Source organism: Bubalus kerabau, chromosome 20 (genome assembly GCF_029407905.1).
Source record: "Bubalus kerabau isolate K-KA32 ecotype Philippines breed swamp buffalo chromosome 20, PCC_UOA_SB_1v2, whole genome shotgun sequence".
NCBI lineage: Eukaryota > Metazoa > Chordata > Mammalia > Artiodactyla > Bovidae > Bubalus > Bubalus kerabau.
In genome coordinates, this window is record NC_073643.1 from 41,287,360 (window position 1) to 41,312,348 (window position 24,989).

A 24,989-nucleotide genomic window follows, 5' to 3' on the forward strand; every position below is an offset into this window, starting at 1 on the left:
CAATGAAAATCGAGGACAACAAAGTTTATCTTTTTCCTTTACTGTTGAAACTGACTTGGGTTGAGTTTCTGCTTTAACTTGTCAATGGGGTATTCCTAAAATCAATGCCTTCCTCTTCCTCCCCTTCTTTCCCAGTGATCTGTATCTGGAAGGTCTATGGGTAGTTATGGGCTTCCCAGGTGGCTGAGAGCTAAAGAATCCACCTGCCAATGCAGGAGACACAAATACGCAGTTTCCATCCTTGGGAGAGGAAGATTCCCGGGAGGAAGAAATGACAACCCACTAAATTATTCTTGCCTGGAAAATCCAGACTGTAGCAAACTACAGTCCATGGGGTCGCAAAGAATTGAACAAGACTAAGAGATTGAGCACACGCACACACACTTTTATGCCCTCCAGGTACAGACCACTGGGAAGTATCATGAAAATATACATGCTCTTGAAGCTATGTTAAGCAGTCAGGAACCATTTCCCACCTCAGAAGTACCTCCCTGGGCTGCCAGTGCATCTGTTTATAGGAACAGCTGGTCACACAGTCTGTACCTCACCAGAAAGTCACTTCCCAGATGGACACTGTCACCTGCAGGGCAGGGTCGGGGACTCCCACCTAGAAACCCCTCAAATAGAACTTTGAACACATTGTGGTTTCCTTCTGATCCTTCTCCTTCCATAAAGGAACTGTTACAGTTATGTCCACAGCACAGGTCAGTCCTCTCTGCATCCTAACACCATGGGGAAATGTTACTTTCTTCCTCCAGCTTGAAACACCCATCTTGAGAGACAGGAAAGAGAGCTGGGACAACCACACACAGAACTCTCAGGCTCTGGAGGCTTGTTCATCAAGAAAAACCAACCTCTAAAGTAGCAAAGGCAGTAAGGCGCATCTCTGAGGGTCTATGTAGACTCTACACCTACTCCCCTTCTGATGAAAACTCTGTTTTCTACCAGGGCTCAGGATATTTTTAAACCACGGTTTCTTATTTGATTGTTCTCAATTTTGAAAATGGGCCTGCAGCAGCCTGTCACCTGTCTTCAACTCACCTAGAAATCCTACCACCTTCTACAAAATTGCTTTTATGAAAAAACACACTGAAATCAATTTAAGACTAGACATGTAAAAACTAGTTTGTTTATATAACCACAATGGTATTTTATTAAGCAATACATATTAAGAATTTGCCCGGTCCAGGGCTAAGCACTGCACCATAGAGTATTTCATTTTGCAGTCGCTATACTTCTGTTAGGACTCCTATTACACAGGCAGGAAATAGCTGAGAGGAAATTCACATCCTGCTGGTCTGGCTTCATCATCTTCACTCTTAACTATAATAGGATACCATCTCCCAAATTAAGAATCAAATTAACTCCTTATTAATCAATACACATTTTTTCAGGAAGGGGAGAAGGAGGTCTCAAGAAGGTAGAGCAAAACACCCAGCTTCTTAAAGTCATGACTGAATTCTCTCCAAAGAATATAGTGCGTGTGTGTGTAGTGGGGTGGACGATAAATTTACCGTGAAGAAACCTAATAAACACTGCCAGTGACCAGCACCAACATCAACAGTCACAGTGTTAATAGAATGCACTTTTAATATGAAGTAATGAAAATGGTACTTTACGTCTGTGACCTACCACCCAAAAATCTGCAACCCCAATCCAATCATGAGGAAAACACCACACAAAGCCAAACTGAAGGACAGTCTGTGAAGTACTTGACAAGTACTCTTCAAAACTGTCAAGATCATCAGAAACAAGGAAAGTGTGAGAAACAGTCACAGCCCAGCAGAAGCTCAGGAGACATGACAACCAAAGGTAATGCAATATCCTGGATGGGACCCGAGAACAGGAAAGGACACTAGGTAAAAAGTAGGAGATCTGAGTAAGTAGAGAGTTTAATAACAATGGATCACCTTTGGCTCAAGAGTGATGATAAAGTAAATAGGTCGATATTATCAGCAAAAACTGGATATGGAGTATATGAGAACTCTGTGAGATTTTCTCAATGTTTCCATTAAACCTAAAAGTATTCTAAAATAACATGTTTATATTTATAATTGTTTATGTCTCTAATGGGCTTCCCTGGTGGCTCAGTGGTAAAGAATCAGCCTCCCAGTGTAGGAGACATGGGTTCAATCCCTGGGTCAGGAAGATCCCCCAGAGAAGGAAATGGCAACCCACTCCAGTATTCTTGCCTGAAAAAGCCCATGGAAAGAGGAGCCTAATAGTCTACAGTCCATGGGGCTGCAAAGAGTTGAACATGACTTAGCGACTGATAACAGTGTCCCTAAAACTTGGAAGAAAAGTATACACAAGTCAAGAAATCCTCCAAAATTCCAGTCCTAGGACTGGGGAACTGTGTTCAGGAGCAGAGGCTGGCCTGACTAGAAAGCACTGCCTTATCAACAAGCACTCTAAGACCCATCCTGCTTCCACGCTGTTCTACTGACAGCGTTATTCTCTAGTCACTCATTCATAAAAGCTGGTAATTTAAGTCACTAGTCAGTCCTTTGACCCCACTCTTGAGTTAGCACACTGGCTATTTTTGAGCCAACTATCAACTGAACACATTTAAAAATGAAAACAAACAACCTTCCTTAAGGGACCTTTCCAATACAAAGCTAAAACTCAAAGATTAAAAAATTTTAAAGCAACAACACTTTGAGTCTTAGGAGGGTGGCCAAGAACAGACTTTTTAAAAAGGAAGAGGACTGAAAATTTTTAATTTCCACTTGGGCCAGCTTTTGTACACAAGCCTCAGAGGAAGGGCAGTAATTTGCAAATTATTTCAACCAGCACTATACTGATAATTTCATGTGCTGGTGATTGTTGTTTAGTTGCTCGGTCGTATCTGACTCTGTGATCCCATGCATGACAACACGCCAGGCCTCCCTGTCCTTCACCATCTCCTGGAGTTTGCTCAAACTCACGTCCATTGAGTCGGTGATACCATCGAACCATCTCATCCTCTGTCGCCCCTTCTCCTCATGCCCCAAATCTTTCTCATCATCAGGATCTTTTCCAATGAGTCAGCTCTTTGCATCTGGTGGCCAAAGTATCGGAGTTTTAGCTTCAGCCCTTCCAATGGATATTCTGGATTGATTTCCTTTAGGATGGACTGGTTTGATCTCCTTGCAGTCCAAGGGTCTCTCAAGAGTCTTCTCCAACACCACAGTTCAAAAGCATCAATTCTTTGGCACTCAGCCTTCTTTATGGTCCAACTCTCATATGCATACACGACTACTGGAAAAACTATAACTTTGACTAGACGGACCTTTGTTGACACAGTAATTTTATGCCTGACACTATATTCAACGCCTAATGAACCTTTGTTAACTACCAAAAAAAAAAAATTAACTAGTTGTCATTTACTGTCACATATTTTGGTGGGAATTTAGAGAGAAGGGGGTCTAGAATGTTGAGTTAGAATGTACATTTCCAGTTGTGTTCATTACTTCTCACAATCATCTGAGACGTTTCTTTCCCACATCACAGCCAGTAAACCCTTTAGAAGCCCCAAACTAGACTGGGCAGGGTACGATTTTAGAAAAAGAAGACCATAAAAGTTTATTCCTATAAGAAATAGTTCATGCAATTATCTCAGTGTTAAAATGCAGAGAAATATTTTAAGAAAGAAAAAAGTAAGTAACCAAGTGTCCCAACCAAACTACTACATGCTTAGACTCAGCAGATAGTCTCAAATTCCTGACTTCTTGTACTTTATGCTGGAAAAATTCCATATGCCCTGTTTTTCTTTTCTTTCTCTTCTCTCCTTCCTTTCTTCCTTCCACCTTCCTTCATTTTCTCCTTCTTCAAGCCCCAGGGCCCCACTCATCTTCTCTCTGCCTTTGTGACATTACAAATTAGAGCTGAAGACCAGGAAACCCGGGAGTGGAAATACTGGCTGCTCGAAAGTGCTCTTCTGCACATCAGGCTCACGGCAGTCAGCACTGAACAATTTTGACATCTGCCTACAGTCCTGGGGCTTGGCTTCACAACTCCAAACAAACAGCTCCAATGAGCCAGTGGCAATCAGCAGCACTACAGAGGTTCGGAACCTCTTTACGAAGCCAGATCCTTGACTGACAAAACCCGGCAGAAAATGGATGGGTAATGACTACCATCTACAGCTAATGCTGATTCGGCAAAGGAACCAGCCTCCCAGTTCCCAGGCCTGCGCTTCTTCCACAGGAAGGTGCCTTTCTTTCTCACAGTGATGTTTGTACCAATGTTCTCTTCTCCTTTGTTACTGAGGACAAAGATAAGGAAACAAACATTTACAGATCTAACAGCGATACACCTCCAGTAATTACCTTATTTCATGAAGTTGAGGACACCATCCCAATTCCACTGATGTTCATTGTTAAAAAAAAAGCCCCAGATAATAGTTTTCAAACACTACTAGATGGAAATTACATCCTGATTTCAGAAATATTAAAAGGTGAAGAAGAAGGGGGGAAATCTTCAGCATCAATGAAATTCATGACATCATGTAGTCCTCAGGGGAAGACTGCAACATGGTAAACATCATCTCTGCCATTCAGGGATAAAATGGAAATCAGGCTCCAAGAGTTGATGATGGACATCTTAGTCACAGAGAGTAGCAAAAACACGTGTGTGATCCCCAGTCTCTAATAACCTGAGAGAACACGGATGTGCTTTCTGCCTTTTCCTGTGGCCCTTCACCCTGACACCTTCCACACTTATAAAGCTGGGGCCAAAAACTAACCTTTCAACTGGGAGAAAACAGTGCTATCACGAAGTAAACCAGTCACTGATGCTAGCATTTAAATCGCTTTTGAGAACAAAGTGTCAGCAGGCCCTGTAGTGATTCCGAGTAGACAGTGGAGAGACACAGTCCTTACCCTGGGGTCTAGTAAGAGACAGAAACAATAAACAAGGTGATAGCAATGACAAAGGACATACGGAGGTAAGAGTGCTCTGGAGGGGCCACACTTAAGAATTCACTTTTAACCTGGCTGGGCTGGTGGCTCAGGCGGTGAAGGATCCGCCTGCAGCACAGGAGAGGCAGCTTTGATCCCTGGGTTGGGAAGATCCCCTGGAGGAGGGCATGGCAACCCACTCCAGCCTTCTTGCCTAGAGAATCCCCGTGGACAGAGGAGCCTAGCGGGCGACAAAGGAGTCCATGGGATCTCAAAGAATCCAATTAGACCAATTAACACTTTTGCTTGCACTGGAAAGAGAGAGGATTCAGCCACCTTGTCAAACATTCAATTCTTACCACACAGGCCACACAGGCCTTCACCCTCTCTGAGCAATTACATGGCTTCATCTGCCCCAAGGAACCAGCTTCTGCCCATTCAGGTTCTCGAATGGGCAGCTATCAGCTCTCCAAACTGCTGGATTTAATGATTCCTCTTCAATAACCCCAAGAATTAGAGTCATTATTTATCACAGCTCTCTTTTGTTTTGAGTCATGTAAGAGGAAAAAGTATCAATAATCTTTGCTCCAAGACAGGTTTCTACAATCTTGTTTTCTATTTCTGCAGTGAAGATTAAAGGGCCACAGATGCTCAAGAAACCCAAAGCCAGTTACCTGCGTGTGGACCACTGGATTAATAACACCAGCCATCGGGCGCCCCAGTCTCTGGTCTCTTTAATCTTGCTCAGTGGTGAACATTTGGGAAACGCTCCCTCGTCTCCCAGAGACATTATTTTCAGTTATAAGCTATAAGGATGTCCCCTCTGGTCATCAAATTTAATGTGATGATTATTAAAGGGAATTTGCTAATATTAATGCCCACTTTCAACTTGAGGGACCAAGCTACAAATTTCTCCTCATTTTGGCTGGTGGCGAACAGGCCAAGGACGAAATCTGAATAAAGTTAAGGAGAAATCTACTGCTGTTCAATATTTTAATATATCATGTACGACAGAGGTAGTGATGCATTATCTACCTGAGGATATGATTACACTCAAAGCTATAATGAACTTTTACTACCCTGAGGCCTCTACATCATGGTGGGGTGGGGTTAGGGCAGGAGGAGGCACGATATAGATCTACTTCTACAGACAATACTAATCAATAGCCTTAATTACAATGATAATAGTTAGTATTTACTGAGCACTTACCAGTCAGGCATCTCCACTTAGTCATTTAACCTCACTTTGAAGGCAGCTACTGTTTCCATCTACTTGACTTAAGACTGAGAGGCTCCAAGTCCTCCTCACCTTCACAGCCTGTGCTCTTCAAGTCTACACCACACGGAAGTGCAATGCAGAGACTGGACTCACACCTCCCAGGCTAGAGGCCCAGTACCCCCATTTTTCAGTTGTATGACCTCGGAAAACTAGCTAACCATTCTCACCCTCAGTTCTCTCATCTCTAAAACGGGGCATCATAGGGACAACACATGCGAGCTGTCTGGAGGATTCAATGGGACCCTGCACACAGTGTCAGGCAGACCATGAAGCTCGTCATTGATCCTGCTCAAGCCATTACCACTACCAAGGGCAATATCGCATCCCCAGTTGATTATACGTCAACAACTTACTACTCATTTATTTTAGTCATTCATGTGATGACCAAATACCATCACGAATACATAAACCAGAGCATAAACCACTCCTAAATTCCTTTCTCACTCCCATGGGGAAGTCTGAATTCATCACCAGGAAAGGCCCACTGATGTAAACCAATTCAGAGAATAAATAAACCACTTTTTAGATATCCTCTGGGTGCAACAAAATCTCCATTATAACCTGATGGATTTAACTTATTTTTCCAAGTATACAACCTGTAGATTATGGTTAAAATGCATAAGGGGAACTCTCCATGTTTTAAATACGTGTGTGTGTTTAATTTGAAGGCAGCAATCTGCTCGGGTATAAGCAAAGCATGCTATCACTGACATCTTACATTTCAATTTTTTTACATCCAAACAACAAAATATTTAAACAGTTAACATCTGCTCAAAGACCTAAGAGATGGAAGACTTCAGAACGCATAGGCAGTGTGTTGACTATGGATAAAGTCAAGTTACACAGGGGCCAGATTTTTGAAAACCTGACCTATTGTGTCAGGAAAGAAGAGCCAAATTCCAGAGAATGTATGGAAGGAAAATTGGAACTGTAAACAGTCTGAGAAAATTTAAACCAACAGATGGCAACAGAAAAATAAAGACAAGGAAAATTTTAAAATTAACAATAAATCTCCCATGTCCTTTAAAAAAAGATACCCCAAAGACATGTTCATAATAATTAATCATCATAAATTTTACTGATTCTTTAAAATATTAAAATGGGGTGAGTATAAAAAACAGTAAAGTCGTAGAAAAAATAAAAATGATTGGATTTAGATAAAAGCATTTAACTAAAATCATCTTCTGTGCTCACAGAGCCATGAGGCCCTTGAGCAAAGGGAACACAAAAGTGAGCCTCCAGGACTAAGAAGATACACAGAAACTGGGTCACTACCCACTGCGGAGGATGTCACCCCTTCCGTGACCACCAGTTCACTCCACAAACATTGTCTGGTGGGAACAACTTCAACATGCCATGGGAAAACATCCGTTTTGCTACAATTGAATAATCAAAAAGGTATTTATTTCTGTACAGCAGGGAGAAACAGAGCACATGATTCACAGTTTCTTTTTTACAACCTAGCCAAACTTGGAATTAATTTTGATCCTTTCAGCTAAAAGGAAAACTGGCAGAGAAGGGTGGGGTGGTGTTGATGGTGGCTGCCACAGCAAAGACAAGTAGACCACATCCAGAGAGTCGTACCGGGACCCCTGTCAACTTGCAGGTTAAAGTCCTGTGCTGGGAATACTAGCTTGTTTTGTTTTTTGTTTTAAATTGGTGACTCTGTGTGCCCCTCTCCCTAGTATAATACTTGGGTAGCTTTTGATTGAAAGGGACATGAATATAAGTGGATAAAGAGGAGATAAAGGGAATTAACTGACTTAAATTGGAACCTGAAGATATGAGCCTTCAGGTACAGCTGGTTCAAGAGGCTGCAGATTTTCTTTGTAATTTTCAGGCCAAGAAGCTGACCTCAGAAAGCCAAAACTGAAACACACTCTCCTCTGGATAATAAACACATGCAAAAGAAGATAAACTCTCTGTTTGTAAGGAGGCCATCCAGCCAACTAAAGTGAGACACTTATCAGTCTCGCCTGGGACATACAACCAGAACAAAACACATTTAATATGAATAAAGTAGTCCCAAGAATCCAAAACTGTTACAAATACCTGCCTTATCTCTGTCTCAAGCAGATTAGCTATGCAATAGAATTATTTTAGCTCCTTGAGTTACTTGATAATGTGGTAGCAAAGGCTGGAACAACATGTCTCAACTACCACTGGGCTAGTTAAGTGGCCCACACTTGTTCTGAACCCTGTGAGGGACAGCCAGACTAGAACTGCATAGAGGGTGGGATGGAGAGGGGACCTAGGGAACAGAGAGACTGGACCAAGAGAGACAGAGCTTGAGATACTGCCAACAGTGATGCCCACTCAACCCCAGAGACCTTTCCTCCACTGGTTTCTTGTGCCACTCTCAACTCATCGCCTTTGCAATTTAATGAATGAATGGTAAGCTGTGGGCTGGGGTGTTTCATGGAAAAAAGAGTTAAAGACAATGTTTAAAACACATCTGAGATCTGAATGCAAATTCCTGAATTCATTGGTGGCAAGGGCCAAGATCTGAGAGAAACATGGCATGTGCCCACAGGAGGTTAGTAAGGGGAGGCTCAAGGCTGAGCAAAGCCACAGTCTCAAAAGCTGAGGACGGGGTTAGGGCTCAGCACCCCTGTCCTTACCAGGGCCCCTTCTGGGGACACTGAAGCAACTGCAAGGCCACAGATCCTATCATTCTGGCCCCCCAAAGCTCTGTGCTCTGAGGCCACAGCAACCCAAGCAGAAGATGAGCTCTACTGACTGAGACGCTCCAGCCTCTAGAACTCAGGATCCCGCTTATTATTCATGAAGATGCATTTAAATAAGTACTTTCCTGCTTTCTCCTTCTCTTAAAGCTCTGCAAATCATTAACTAAATCCAAAAAAAAAAGGGATAAGATTAAAATAAATTCAGTAATAAATACCTCTGAATACAAGATAACGCCTTAACATCACAGCTAGCACGCAGACCTGCAATTTGCAGAATGATCATTGAATATAGATACATTTATTATGAATTAAGCTGTCCTGAGAACCTGAAACTGTTAACAGTACCTGCCCAATCTCTGCCTCAAGCAGATTATCTATGCAATCGGATTGTTTTAGTTACTCCAGTTACTTTATGATGTTGAATCAAAGGTTGGAACATGTCTCAAAGAACTCATCTTTATAATAGGAAATCATCTTCAATCTCTGTGGGAGCAAACCTGAATTACAAATCTAAGAAACAAGACATTCTAAGCATCCCACATAAATGCTGACTTTGTTCATCCCACCCACTAAAAAATGTTGGCTTCCGGCTCCTCAGAGCCACCCCCAAAGCTAGAGATCTAAGAGCTTAGGATTAATTGCATAAATACATGCACATAAGTAAAATCAAATAACAAAAATCCCTTCACATCATACTCCTTTCCCCTGTTTCAAGGTTAATTTACAACAACTGATTGGACTTGACTGGACTGTTATTTTAAACTGAAGACCCATGACTTAAGATAACACAGTAAGAGGAAAAAAGAGCTGGTGATTTATAATTCTTCTCAACCAAGAATACCTTTGGTAATATACCACAGATCAAAAGATCAGATTTTATCTGATCTTCGTCTTATTGATATACAGAGACTTAACAAAATCAATTATTATACCTATTTATAGAAGAGATGAAAGACTTATTTGGACATACTTTCCCACATAAAATAAATAAATCACAACATGAATAACTGAATTCCAAGAAAAAAACTACCAAAAAAAAAAAAAATCCGAGAAGCCGAAGTACTTTAGAGATGGAAGGCGTTCAGAGACCGAGAAGTTCTCTCAGTGAAGCAAAGTGTGAAATCAATGGCAAAGTAAGTAGCTATAAGGGTCCGGTACCCCAGACACATTTAGTCACTTGTACATGTAAACATATAGGGCCTCCCAGGTGGTGCTAGTGGTAAAGAACTTGCCTGCCAATGCAGGAGACACAACAGACATGGATTCAACCCCTGGACTGGGAAGACCCCCCTGAGGAGAGCATGACAACCCACTCCAGTATTCTTGCCTGGAGAACGCCATGGACAGAGGAGCCCGGCAGGATACAGTCCACAGGGTCACCAAGAGTTGTACATGACTGAGGTGACTTAGCAAGCACGCACATGTATAGAAACTATATATTCATCACTTTAGAAGAAATATTTGATCCAGAGTCTAACCATGAAGGTAAGTAACATATCAACAGCAATTCTGTTCTCCACAATAGTTCTTATTCTAACTCTTGAAGCTGAAACAAACTCAATGTTGATGTTTTCAGAAGAATAGCTTCTGGCCTGAGTTTTGCCATCAAGTATGATTTTAAACCAAACCACTGGAAGAAACACAAACTGGAATCAAGATTGCCGGGAGAAATATCAATAACCTCAGATATGCAGATGACACCACCCTTATGGCAGAAAGTGAAGAGGAACTCAAAAGCCTCTTGATGAAAGTGAAAGAGAGTGAAAAAGTTGGCTTAAAGCTCAACATTCAGAAAACGAAGATCATGGCATCCAGTCCCATCACTTCATGGGAAATAGATGGGGAAACAGTGGAAACAGTGTCAGACTTTATTTTTCTAGGGCTCCAAAATCACTGCAGATGGTGATTGCAGCCATGAGATTAAAAGACGCTTACTCCTTGGAAGGAAAGTTATGACCAACCTAGATAGCATATTCAAAAGCAGAGACATTACTTTGCCAACAAAGGTCTGTCTAGTCAAGGCTATGGTTTTTCCAGTCGTCATGTATGGATGTGAGAGTTGGACTGTGAAGAAGGCTGAGTGCTGAAGAATTGATGCTTTTGAACTGTGGTGTTGGAGAAGACTCTTGCGAGTCCCTTGGACTGCAAGGAGATCCAACCAGTCCATTCTGAAGGAGATCAGCCCTGGGATTTCTTTGGAAGGAATGATGCTAAAGCTGAAACTCCAGTACTTTGGCCGCCTCATGCGAAGAATTGACTCATTGGAAAAGACTCTGATGCTGGGAGGGATTGGGGGCAGGAGGAGAAGGGGACAACAGAGGATGAGATGGCTGGATGGCATCACTGACTCGATGGACGTGAGTCTGAGTGAACTCCGGGAGTTGGTGATGGACAGGGAGGCCTGGCGTGCTGCGATTCATGGGGTCGCAGTGCTGCATTTCATGGGGTTGCAAAGAGTCGGACACGACTGAGTGACTGATCTGATCTGATCTGACTGGACAAAAGCACCTTTCATTCCACTGCAAGTTCATGATAAACAGGGTCTTAGGATAGCTGTGAAGACAAGATAGCTCTCACATGGACCCTGGGCTTGTGACAATGCAGGGAAGAAACCAGCAACTTGTTGGGCTGCACCCCGCGGGTCTACAAGCTTGTGCTTGTGCCGTTTAAAGCCCAAAGAAAGAGCTCGGAGTCAACAACAGAGACATCAATAGTTAAACGGATGTGAGAGCTTACAGGTCTGAAGCAAGGTCCTGGAGCAACACCCCACCTCGAGCAGTACACAGAGGGCAAGACATGGCGGCCTAAGTCATCTTCGCTCCCTGAGGAGTGTGGAGGGGGAGGGTGGATTACCAGTAATAAAGGAACTGACATTGACTTCAGGTGGGCTCATTAGTTACCATGGAAACCAGTGGAGGAGTGCACCACCCCTTTGATAAGAACAGTCCACAGCTGGGGCCTGGGGCAAGTACCTAGGAAGATCAGTCCCACACCTAAGTACAGGTGAAGCAAGCACTGGTCAGGCAGAGGATGGACAGAGGACAAGACAACAGCCATCGTGAGTGGCCTGACCATACAAATCCTACTAGCCCACCACGCAGCAGTACATCCCAAAACCTCAGTGGATAAAGACATTCAACCAATGGAAAAACACTCAGTCCTCAGGCTTCCTGCAGTTTAGGTGTGAGCTAGGGCGAGGGCAGTCATCCTCCACGCCCGCCGCCCAGGACAGAGCCCACCAAGTGATCGCACGTCTACCCCACGGAGCTCAGGTGTAGCCTGTGAACTCTTCACGCTCAGGTGAACACCATCCACTGGAGTAAACCCAGCAGATAAACACCCCATGGCCACAGAGACCCTGATAGTAACAGGAAAGAGCTGCTCAAAGCGAAGCTCTGAATAACCTGATGAACAGGATCTTAACCAAGGTAGCATACACCAGCTGTGGAAATGCACTCTTCACACAAAATTCACTCCCCCGGATTAGAGGACTATGTTTTACATGTCATCTTTACCTCTCCTCATTTGAAAGAGAAACCGAAAATTAATACCTACTCTTCTGAAACAAAGCATATCCAAAGTAATCTGTTATCACTATCTGTGAATAATCCCTCCATGACCATAATCTAGACACTTATGATTTCTAAACTCTCTGCTCTTTTTAAATAAAACATTTATTTAGATATAGATTGATTTTCCGATACATCGGGCCATGAAAAGAGAAAACTCTTTCCTATAAAAAGGACTGAGTGCAAGGGACTGAGACGTCACCTGAAGAAGAAATGTGGTATTAATTTTTGTCCTGTTCGTGGACCCAGTAACATTTTATGCATAGCTACTCTAGCAATAACAACAGTAAAGTTACCCATTTATGTGTTGATCTCCCCAACCACTATAAGGTTCTGTAAGGGCAGAGAGTATGTCTTAATCATCTTTTTGTATCTTAAGACACCAGAGACGGCAGGGCTTGAGGCATATGTTCACTAAATTGAATGTAGTGCAAAAGAAACGTAAGATGGACACAGCACCCAAACACGAACGATAAGCAAGTCATGTGCATAACAAACAGCAGTATCCGTGATTAAGGCCCAAAGTGAGACTCTGTCACCAACGGTGATAAGTGAGTCTTGGCAAGAAGAAATTTCCTCCAGAAAAGGACCAGCAAACAATGGCCATGGGCAAAGGTCAGATCTCCGTCTGTCTAAATCAAGTCTTACTGGAACACAGCCATGATCACTGGTCGAGGCACTGTCTCTGGCTGCTTTCACGAGGCAGAGCTGACTAGCTGTAGCAGGGGCTATCTACCCAACAGAGTCCGAAGTATTTGTCATGTTGGCGTTACAGGAAAAGTTTGTGACCTTGGTCTAGAACAACCTGTAGTAAGAACTCGGAAGGAAAAAACAATTATTTTTATTCTCAACGACATTACACTGGTTATTGAATTAAGCATTTCTTTCCATTTACGAACCTAAGCAACACCTCAGTACTTTTAGCAGTACATACTTGAGAATAATCATCAGAAACCATTCACATGACAGACGCTGCAGGACTCTCAAAATGTCAAGTGCATTCATGACAACTTCTACATTAACATAGTTGTCACACCTCCTATGAGATCTGGAAAGTACCAGGCTCACTGAAATGACCTGGAGTCTTGATCCCTTCCCTTGTGACTCAGTTGGTAAAGAATCCGCCTGCAATGCAGGAGACCTCGATCTCTGGGTTGGAAAGATCCTCTGGAAAAGGGAAAGGTCACCCACTCCAGTATTCTGGCCTGGAGAATTCCATGGACAATATAGTCTATGCAGTTGCAAAGAGTCAGACACAACTGAGCAACTTTCATTTCACATGAAATCTTATTAGGTAATACATTTCTTAAAACAGTTCAGTTCAGGTGCTCAGTCATGTCCGACTCTTTGTGACCCCATGAATCGCAGCACGCCAGGCCTCCCTGTCCATCACCAACTCCTGGACTTTATCCAAACTCATGTCCATCGAGTCAGTGATGCCATCCAGCCATCTCATCATGTCATCCCCTTCTCCTCCTGCCCCCAATCCCTCCCAGCATCAGGGTCTTTTCTAATGAGTCAACTCTTCGCATCAGGTGGCCAAAGCATTGGAGTTTCAGCCTCAGCATCAGTCCTTCCAATGAACACCCAGGACTAATCTCCTTTAGAATGGACTGGCTGGATGTTCTTGCAGTCCAAGGGACTCTCAAGATCCAACACCACAGTTCAAAAGCATCAATTCTTCAGCACTCAGCCTTCTTCACAGTCCAACTCTCACATCCATACATGACCACTGGAAAAACCATAGCCTGGACTAGATGGACCTTTGTTGGCAAAGTAATGTCTCTGCTTTTGAATATGCTATCTAGGTTGGTCATAACTTTCCTTCCAAGGAGTAAGAGTCTTTTAATTTCATGGCTGCAATCACCCTCTGCAGTGATTTTGGAGCCCAAAAAAAGAAAGTCTGACACTGTTTCCACTGTTTCCCCATCTATTTCCCATGAAGTGATGGGACCGGATGCCATGATCTTCGTTTTCTGAATGTTGAGCTTTAAGCCAACTTTTTCCCTCTCCTCTTTCACTTTCATCAAGAGGCTTTTGAGTTCCTCTTCAGTTTCTGCCATAAGGGTGGTGTCATCTGCATATCTGAGGTTATTGATATTTCTCCCAGCAATCTTGATTCCAGTTTGTGCTTCTTCCAGCCCAGCGTTTCTCATGATGTACTCTGCATATAAGTTAAATATGCAGGGTGACAATATACAGTTCATGTATTAACAAATCACAAACTGTAATACTTTGTCTCAAGTACAAGCAGTGAGCTCTGAAATACTACATACTCTGATTTCTGCAGTTAAAAATATTGATTATGAATGTAAGTGGCATGAAATGTGAATCCCAGCCTTGATACTAAGGTTGCACCCTCTGATACTGAAAAATAAGAGTTGGAACCATGGGAATAAATAGCTATTAAACTGGGAAAGGGAAGAAGTTGGCCAACAAGCCAATTCTTAAGAAACAAGAAGTAAGCAGCAGCAGTCTCTGAAACTGGGAGCTATTGTCTTGAGTTGCTTTGATTATTGCTACAGATCTTTAGGGCTTCCCTTGTAGCTCAGCTGGTAAAGAATCTGCCTGCAATGCAGGAGACCTGGCTTCCATTCATGGATCAGGAAGATCCCCTGGAGAAGGAAATGGCAACCCACTCCAATTTCTTGCCTGGAGAATCCCATGGACAGAGGAGCCTGGCAGGCTACAGTCCCTGGGGCCGCAACAGTCGGACATGACTGAGTGACTAAACCACCACAGATCTTTATTTTTCTCAGACAGACCCACTTGTTGGTACTCTCCCGCACATCAGGCACCATCTTCAAGACACAAGTACAACGGTGGAGACAGTGTCCTTGGGGGAATAAACAGCCTACATTCCAGACTTTAACAGGCCTCCACTGGATAACAAGGTATAGCCATCGTGGGCATGAATGCCTGCCTAAAATGGTAATTCTTGTCATAGATGGAAGTAGCTTTACAGCCCATCAAGTCAATAAATCGGCCTTTTTAAGAAGTTTCGAAGAACAAATTGACTTTAACAACTCCATAGGAACCACTGTGATATCGTTGGGTCCATCACATCAAAATAAAAGGCTTCTAATAAGGAATGATCATTAAGGTCCAGAACAGGCAAAGGCAGACATTTACAGTCCATGAGGTCAGTGAGGAAGCATTTATGTGCTCTCCCCCCCCACCCCCCACCGCCCGCCAGAAGCATCTAATAAAGCAGATCCCAGTGACTTGGTTACCGTCCGCACAGTTCCGTGTTCACAGGGACCTTTTCCTCCACAGATCACTGCAGATGGAAAGAGTAATGATACCACTAGGAACCTCCACCATTTCAAACGCCTATGAGGTAACCGATCCCCTGAAACTAAACACAGAGAAGTTTTCTCAAACTGAGAAAATGTTTTGAGCAGACCCAATCAGGTCCGCTCAGAAAAAAAGCAGAAAAGGGAGTCACAGCATGAATTCAATATTCCTTGCACCGAGTTTTTCTCGTTGCTAGATTCTTTCCAAAGTCATTTTCCTTAACTTTAATCATCAAGAGGAAATATAAGGAATATAAATAGAGAATAACCTAGTGGTTACTATGGGGAGAGAAAAGGAGGGAGAGGCAAGACAGGGGTAGGGAACACATCAGATTACCTACTATTTACCCCTTTGGGAAATATGTTAAAAGCTGAAACTGTACTTTGCGTAGAAAAGCCGGCAATGAGACATGGAACATCACCACGGTGGTAACTCAGGAAGAACTCTGCACATCTTTCTTCCCTGTCATTTAAGCACAGGTACAGTGTGTGCAACTTCTATTCCCAGTGGGACATTTCAGAGACAACATGCTAATTTTCCTCAGATTTAGCATATTCAAATTGACATAATAAGACAGAGAATAATTACTGTAAAATATATTATAATTCCCAAACTTGATAGGCAGATGTCATTCCTTATGTTTAATTAAAAATCTTTAGATACAAATACAAAAAGAGAAGGACCATGCAAGTAAAAGCAGCCCTTTCCTCCAAAAATCATACTCCTGCCTGTTCCTAACACTCCCTCTATGGGGTGTGTTTCTTTCCTCTTTTCCAGATCTCCCCTACCTTGACTCTCCAACCACCCTTGAATTCCTACAACAATTATGACAAACCCAAGTGGCCATTTTACAGTTTTCTTAAAGCTCTCCAAAGGGAAAGGACCGTAACTAGTGACTAACTGATAACAAAACACTTTGTAAGGCTCAGCTATCAAGTCAACCCACAGCCAAACACTGTACAAAACTAGGTGTGGTTGTATTATGCCTTCCTGGGCACAAGGTGGGCTCCAGCTACAGGCTGTGTTCTCTTCTCATGTTAGAAGCTGGGAACGAGGCAGAAGAAAAAGAACAAAATGCAATTTCCAGAAGCTAAAATAAAGGAACAACTGCCCAAGGCAAATTTTCCTCTTTTAATTTCTGAGCAACCAAGACGATGAGAACATCTGACACCACCTACTCCACCTCCCTCAGATAACCGGGGAAAAGTATGTTTTCTGAAATTCCACAGCGGAGGGGAAGAAAAGGCTAGAGGCACATATGATTTGGGAATCTATATAGGACATCCATTTAGGGTGGCACTTATTTATAAATCTAACTACTGGCTGTCACTGTCAGTTTAGAGAGGGGGCTACAGGAAAAGGGCAATGGGTAGCTACAACAGCGGAAAGGGGAGGCTCCCGCCAGGCCAAGGGAAGTACAGAAATCAAAGAAAAGGAAGGGGTGAGATGAGGTTGAGTTCATTTCCAGTGACCGCTCCTGTGTGTGTGTGTGTGTGTGTGTGTAAAACACTCTGGTCATTAGGATATTATCCCAACACTACATATGTGCTCACTCCTGTTTCTATGACCTCTAATGAATTCTTTATTGCTGTCTGTGTGTATGTTGATATAAACATGCTGCTGTAGTCTAAGGTTTATCAATATGAAGGTGAGCAGGCTTCTGGTATGATGGGTAATGTTTTATATTTCCCACTGTATCTTGTCCCTGAAGAACACACTATCAACTGAAGCCAGGTCTACAACAAAATAGAGCAAGACTGACACAAATTATAAAGCTAATTTAACACCCCCAAATCTGCTTTTACCAGAAATATGCAGCTAATGAAGATCTAAGGATTTGGGAAAGACTTTAATTAGCTTGAATTATCTGGATAATTACATTGATTTTTGCTAAAGTAAATTCATTCCTAACTGGTAAAGCTAATTATATAAATATATATCTTCTACAATTTTCTAGATTATTCAACCCAAAGGGTTTCTCGTTTAAATTTCTGAGGTAAGTGGTAAATTCTGCACTTCATTTTACATTTGTATAAACAAACCCCTGGTGTGGATATGACCTAAAAAAGCATGTGTATCTCCTGAATTTTCCTCTGTCTAATTACATCATTCTGCAAACCAAATACAGCAGAGGTTAATGTGCAGAACCTATACTTAATTCATAAACGTGGCCTGGAAAAATGGTTTGCAGTTGCCTGTTAGAAGCACAGCCCTAAAAATTTCCATCACAGTTTTGCATGTAATTAGCCTCTTTTTTTTCCCCTCTGCTATTTATAAATGCATAAATATACCTGCACTCTACGTAACAATGACAGACAGTGACAACATATTGATGTACGGTGCCACTTCCTAGTTGGAAATGAATATTTCATTAGCTGAGTTATCACTGCTGGGTTACGACCTTCAACTCTCTAATTTTAAATTCATCCGTTTTCAGACTATTAAGCTGTTCTTGAGCACACCACAGAAATTACAGATGGATCGGTAAATTTTCAAGATAATTTTTAATTCCAAAAAAAGGTCAAGGATATGCATACTAAAATTCTTGAAAAGAATTGTATCTCATAATGAGAGCAAATGGGTCATTTTGGTTGTTAATGGTATTTGCTTCTACATGTAAAAAAGGTGGGGGTGGGGGGGTGGTGTGGGCGGGCAGAAGAAATAGATCATGATCACCAGATGATACTATCAAGCTTCTAATTTCCCAGTACCATGCACAAGAAACTTAAAAATGATTAACTATGAAGATCAACAAACTTACACCTAGTTTTGTGCCTCATAAAAGCTAATGGTAAAACACAGATGGCAGCTTGTAAGTCTGCCTCAATTTCTCTATTTACGGTACCCTTTCCAGGAATAACCTATGATACCTTTTACACACACACACACACATATTTCTGAGGTTAAAAATATGCCTTTGCAGAATCAAAAACATTTATCTATGATGATACACATTTAGAAAACTATTAGAGAACAGCTATTTCTTGCCTGGAAAATCCCATGGACGGAGGAGCCTGGTGGGCTGCAGTCCATGGGGTCGCTAGGAGTCAGATACAACTGAGCGACTTCACTTTCACTTTTCACTTTCATGCATTGGAGAAGGAAATGGCAACCACTCCAGTGTTCTTGCCTGGAGAATCCCAGGGATGGTGAAGCCTGGTGGGTTGCCGTCTATGGGGTCGAACAGAGTCAGACATGACTGAAGCGAGTTAGCAGCAGCAGCAGCTACTTCTTGATCAATAAACCCCCCACCCCCACCCCAACTATCATGTAGCTTTGCCCTGCAGGTCAAGTGCTCAGTAAAGGAGGCAGAGTCCTATGAGTCAGGCTCCAGTGGCACCAATTAAGGCTCCTCCTTAAAATTTCTTTAACAGTTTGTGCTTCACCCAAAACTCCAGTCTCACTGTGCATGTTTCACCATCTCTAGCCTTCTCTTTTGAGGTCTCTCTCCCAGTAACGGCTCCTTAAAAATCAGTATTTCTCAAAGGGAATGTTGCTCTATAAATTACCTTTCAATGATCTCAACTAATCCCATATCTTCATCCCACCCCAAACCTCAGGCTCAAATAGCCAATGGCCTGCTGGACTTTTCCAATAGGACACCCTGCTAGCACCCCCAAATTAACCCAGTCAATCTCCTTCACAGATTCAGTTCTTAGTTCTCCATTTCAAATTTCAAGACATGGCACAAAGGCTCCCAACAAGAAGGCTCCTGGTTGGAAATCCAAGCTCGTGGGCCTCCACTGCCTGCCCTCAAATTCATTCCAGGGCTTGGGGCGTGTCAGCGTCTCCCCAGTGTGAACCTGGCCAGCTCTGATCTCCACATCATTCTCACACTTTGTCCGCTGCATCAAATATGCTGCAAACAGGTCCTATCCCACTGAAAACAATATCATTCTCAAAGGCCAACACACTTTATCCAGTGTTTCTCAGCCAGGTGATCTCTGTGATTCCCTGTGATTCCCTGTGATTCAGGACAAGAATCACCTTCTTACCCACAAATTTTCTTTGTCCACCATCTAATACCTTAGGACAATTTCTAGCTGAGTTCCAAAGCATGTGAATTGTCCTCTGTGTCTCCCACCCAAACTGCAGTGAACACCCATTAAGGATCCAGGACAGCGGTTAGCACAGAGTGGATAATATAAATATATACTTTTAAAAGTGAATTACAAAATGATACAAACAACCACGCTCATGTAGTGGTTACCCTAGGAAGAAACGGCACATCCTGGATATAACCTTGAGCTGAAATATCACACTGGCAAGCAAGAGCTCTGTGACGACGCAGGTCAACTAGGTTACATCTTCTTCTTCAATATTCTCTTTGATCCTTGTCCCTCTAGACTACCCTGCCTCAATTACCACCACTGCTTTCTCTATTCCTTACCACTTCCCAGTTTCTGGCTCACCCTACACGCTTGTTTAACTACACACCAAACTCTTCCTCTAAATCAATGTGCGGTGACATTATTTGTCTCATGTCTATCTTCCATCCCACCTGAGTGGGAAGGCAGGGTTCACCAGCCTAGCTGATGGTTCACACTCAATTTATTGACTGATTTAACACATGATTCAGCTGATGCATAAAGCACTGTAATCATCTATTATTGAATTAGCACTGATAGTTTTGTCAAATGAGCCTGGTGATAGTTTGGAAAATAAACAATGCCTGACGTAGCAAATGCAAAACAAGTTTTAGGGACTTCCCCGGAGGCCCAGTGGCTAAGACTCTGTGCTCCCAATGCAGGGGGCCTAGGTTTGATCCTTGGTCAGGGAACTAGACCCCACGTGCCACAACTAAAGCTCCCACTTACCGCAGACAAGACCTGGAACAGCCAAGTAAGTAACAATATTTATAAAAATGTTTCAATGAAAGCAAAAGAAAGATGGAAGCATGAAGGACCTTGCTCCTTGCTGTACAAATCCTAAAACGTCATGCTGGAATGGATTTTTCCCTTTTAACACAGCACTTCTACAAATTACCTACAAAGATCTAAGCATCTTTGCTCACAACGGGAACTATATTCACTCAGAGGCACCACTGGTCAACTACTGATAAGCAGATGCCCTGACAGATTTAAATCACATTTATTAAGAAAAATGGGAAGAATAGTTATTAAACAATTCAGTTAATTGAAGTAATCAACACTCCTCACAATTCAGTTGAAAATCAACTCTTAGCGTATATTTAAAACTAAATCTTGTTATCATGCTGGTAAAAAGCCTACCATCATGACAGACAAAATTTTCTTCAGCGAAGGGACCAAAACAGGAGAAGAAATGCCATGTGTCCCAAATCTGTTGCCCCACAGAGAATAGTCCTCATCAGTCTCCAGAAAATACAATGGACTTGAAACAATGATCTTTCAAAGGACAGTCCTCAAACTGAAGTTACAGGGGTTTTTTTCCTATCATTTATTCCCAAAGAAAAACAAGACTTTGAATGCTCATAAACCCAGTCATCCTTCAATGGTTTAACTGAAATGCACACACAAGTAAACCAATTTTATAGGAACCACTATGCAAGTTCCATTTCACTGGCTCTTCCACTCCTAAAGGTTTATGAACTTTTTAAGTGTAGGCAGAAGGAAATCAGTGATGAATTTCCCAGTATGTAACAGCAACATCATCCTTCTCCCTACAGAGGTCATCACAGAACCTTTTCTATCCAAATCCTTTTAATATCTACACGTTCCCTCAACTTTTTGGCAGACACTCTGAAGTCAGCTGAAATTAACTAACTAGAGACCCAAGTTAGACACTCTAAGAGCTATATAATAACAAAAATCCCTCCCCATTCCTTCTGGAGACCCGTTCTGGGACAGCTCTTAGCTAATCAATGTTTTCGTTAACAGAACCCCATTAACTCATAGTATCACACCATTAAGTAGATCACTCTCTAAAACAAAGAAGATGGACAGAGATGCATTTTAATTTCACAGATCTTTTATCTTCATATTGAAAGCTAATTGGCAGGAGTGCCTTAAGAAGTTTTTCAAATAGTGAACGAACTGAAAAAGATTCTTAGATCATAGATGAAAATTCAACTATCTCCCTAGACCAGACGGATAATGGAAAATGCCCAGTGAAAGAAATGACGGAGCAGCAAGGTGGGACTAGAAAGGAGCGCTAGTCGTGCAGGAAGGAGGGCTCCATGTGGTCAGAATGTCTCACTTTCACAGTTCCATTTAGAATGTGCGCACTGTGATTTTCATTGAAGGAAGACATTAATAGTGGCCTTTTAAATGAAAATCCCCAATTTTTAAAAGTTAGAAAACCAGGAATACCCTGGCAGTCCAGTGGTGAGGACTCTGTGCTTCCACAGCAGGAGCTACAGACAATCCCCAGTTGGGGAACTAAGATTCTATATGCCACACAGAGGGGGAAAAAAAATTAATTTTAAATAAAAAGTAGAAGCTAGTTTAAAGACAGACACACAATTTGTAGACCAAATGAAGTAGAATCTAGTTTGCCTCCGACTTGTGTCACACAGGACACTCATGACAGCCTCCATGGAGCACTCCCAAAGTTTTCACAAAGCACCTAAATGTCTGCCTGTCCCCCACTCAATATTCTATCTTCCAGCTTCACTTTACAAAAAGGTCCTTCCTGCAAAATGACAAAGCAAAGTCTGATTGTCATCACCTAGCTGCTGCTAAGTCACTTACGTCCAACTCTGTGCAACCCCATAGACGGCAGCCCACCAGGGTCCCCTGTCCCTGGGATTCTCCAGGCAAGAACACTGGAGTGGGTTCCCATTTCCTTCTCCATGCATGAAAGTGAAAAGTGAAAGTGAAGTCGCTCAGTCATAGCCGACTCTTCGCGACCCCATGGACTGCAGCCTACCAGGCTCCTCCATCCATGGGATTCTCCAGGCAAGAGTCCTAGAGTGTATTGCCACTGCCTTCTCTGGTGTCACATGAACTGATCGCAAATCAAAAAAATGAATCGTTTTAAAGTGTCTTTTCATTCTATGCAACACCAACGAACCATTTATTGATCAGATTAGTGATGTGCAATGAAAAGTGGACTTTATACAACTAGTGATGACCACCTCAGTGGCTGGACCAACAAGTTCCAAAGCATTTCAGTTCAGTTCAGTTCAGTCACTCAGTCGTGTCCGACTCTTTGCGACCCCATGGACTGCAGCACACCAGGCCTCCGTGTCCATCACCAACTCCCGGAGTCCACCCAAACCCATGTCCATCGAGTCGGTGATGCCATCCAAACATCTCATCCTCTGTCGTCCCCTTCTCCTCCTGCCCTCAATCTCTCCCAGCATCAGGGTCTTTTCCAATGAGTCAACTCTTCGCATCAGGTGGCCAAAGTATTGGAGTTTCAGCTTCATCATCAGTCCTTCCAATGAACACCCAGGACTGATCTCCTTTAGGTTGGACTGGTTGGATCTCCTTGCAGTCCAAGGGAATCTCAAGGGTCTTCTCCAACACCACAGTTCAAAGGCATCACCTAGAGCTACTGATTAAATGACTAATTTTGAGCAAATTCTCATGACCTGATTATACTTTATACAATAATCCTGACTTTGTCTTTTTCAGAGAAATGCAACCTTGGTTTCATATGTGACTTCCTTATCTGGTAATGAAGTTCTGTGGCCGTGAAGTTGTTGTGTCAACTCTTCTTAATATCCTCTTAGCCTAGGATTCCCCAGAAACAGACCCTGAAGACAAGACTCAAGTAGCAGTACTTCATTTGAGAGGTGACCCAGGAAACAACGGGGAGACAGGGAGTATTATTCAAATCTGATCAATCCATGGCCAAAAGCTACTGGCTCCAGGGCATGGCTTTCCCCGGCCCTCCCCAGCTGTCATGTGCAGGTTCCTGTGGCCCTGGAGAACCCTCAAGCCAAGACCTGCAGGTGCCAGCAGGTGAAATGCACGCCCGCGTGCAAAAAAAGGAACGCAAACAAAACAAAAAACGGGGGTTTGAAAAGAGAAGAGGAAATATGAATAGAATGCAACAGCATCTATGCTACTTCAACTTCTTGGCATACTCTACTGATTATGGCAAAGGCTTAAATAAGACAAGTTCAGAAATCAATCTTCCTAAAGCTAGAAGGTTTGATCGGATGGGTACTCTGAGCTGGCTCATGTGTCCCTTCCTGCAAAGTCCTTCTACATAATGTACATCACTCAACTCCCCCTGTCAGCATCCCCACTGCCTGGAGGACTTAAAAAAGGCTCATCCCTGGGAGATAGTTTCGTCTCCTCTCTCTAGGGTCAAGTCATCCGGGACATACAGTGCCAAGCACCAGGTCTTCAGCTCCCAACACTGGCTTGTGTAATTAGGGAGGCAATTAGGGACAATCACACTCTTTTGGCCAATTACTGCCTCTCCTAACACTTAAAATTAGACCAGGAGTCAAAACCTACTTGTGCAGTATTATGTCCTCCATTTTTGCTTCTCCAAGGATTCATCAGATGTTCCCCCAGTCTGCTTAGCTTCAAGCACGCCCATGAGAATGTAGAACTCTGTGCAGTTTCTTAATGGATCTTCATCTAAGGCCAAGAGGAGGCTACCTCAAAATATCAACACAAGTGACCACAAGTGTACAGGAAATTTTAAGATCAACTAAGACTCTGCACACTTGTATCCTTTGGAGTGTGTGTGTATGTACGTCAATCTTCTTGAAAAAATATAAATACTGCCCACCCTTAATGATTTCTCAGATTCCTTAGGATTTCATTCTGTGTCATACATCCTAGAAGATTTTGTAGAATCTGGCTCCTGCCTGTCTCCTTCCCTCCCTCTGGGGCCTCAGCTCAAAGGATGCCAATCCCCCTGACTTTACTCAGACTGTCAGAGCCTTCGGCAAGATGCTAGGGCAACTCATGCACTTTCTCCCACCACCTGATCTTTGTTGGACTGGCTCTTTCAGCCTGGAATTCTTTCTCCCTAAGCATCACATGATTAGGAGATTTTCATTTACTGTCTACGTAAAATAGATCACCTATAGCTTCTGTCTATCACAAGCCCATTAATTTCCTTCGTGGCTACCGTAGAGCAGTTTTATCTATTGATATTCAGGAATTTCTTGCCCAAATGACCCACTAATGTGGGTCTCATAGAACCTGGGACCTAAAGGGTCATGTTCTCCAGTGCAGCCGCAGCACCTGGACTGGAGCAGACCATCAGGTGTTTGCCATATAGATGAATGAGTGAATCAGTGAAGGAATGCGTTTCCTGTGCCCCTTCCACATGACAGGCATTGTGTTAGACAGTGAAGATTCAATTACAGTTGACCCTTATAGAACAG

General features: G+C 42.8%; 1 protein-coding gene across 5 annotated transcripts in view; it reads right to left on the reverse strand.

Annotated features, from left to right (window-relative positions):
- Positions 1 to 24,989, reverse strand: part of PTPRG (protein tyrosine phosphatase receptor type G) — a 770,267-nt gene that overhangs the window by 518,618 nt on the left and 226,660 nt on the right. Inside the window, exon 1 of one of the 5 annotated variants that reach the window (XM_055557455.1) lies at positions 11,583 to 13,212. The exons of the other annotated variants lie outside the window; for them this stretch is intronic. The gene's annotated coding sequence lies outside the window, so the exon portion shown is untranslated. Of the gene's footprint in view, positions 1 to 11,582; positions 13,213 to 24,989 lie in introns of those variants that run through there. 5 annotated transcript variants of the gene reach the window in all.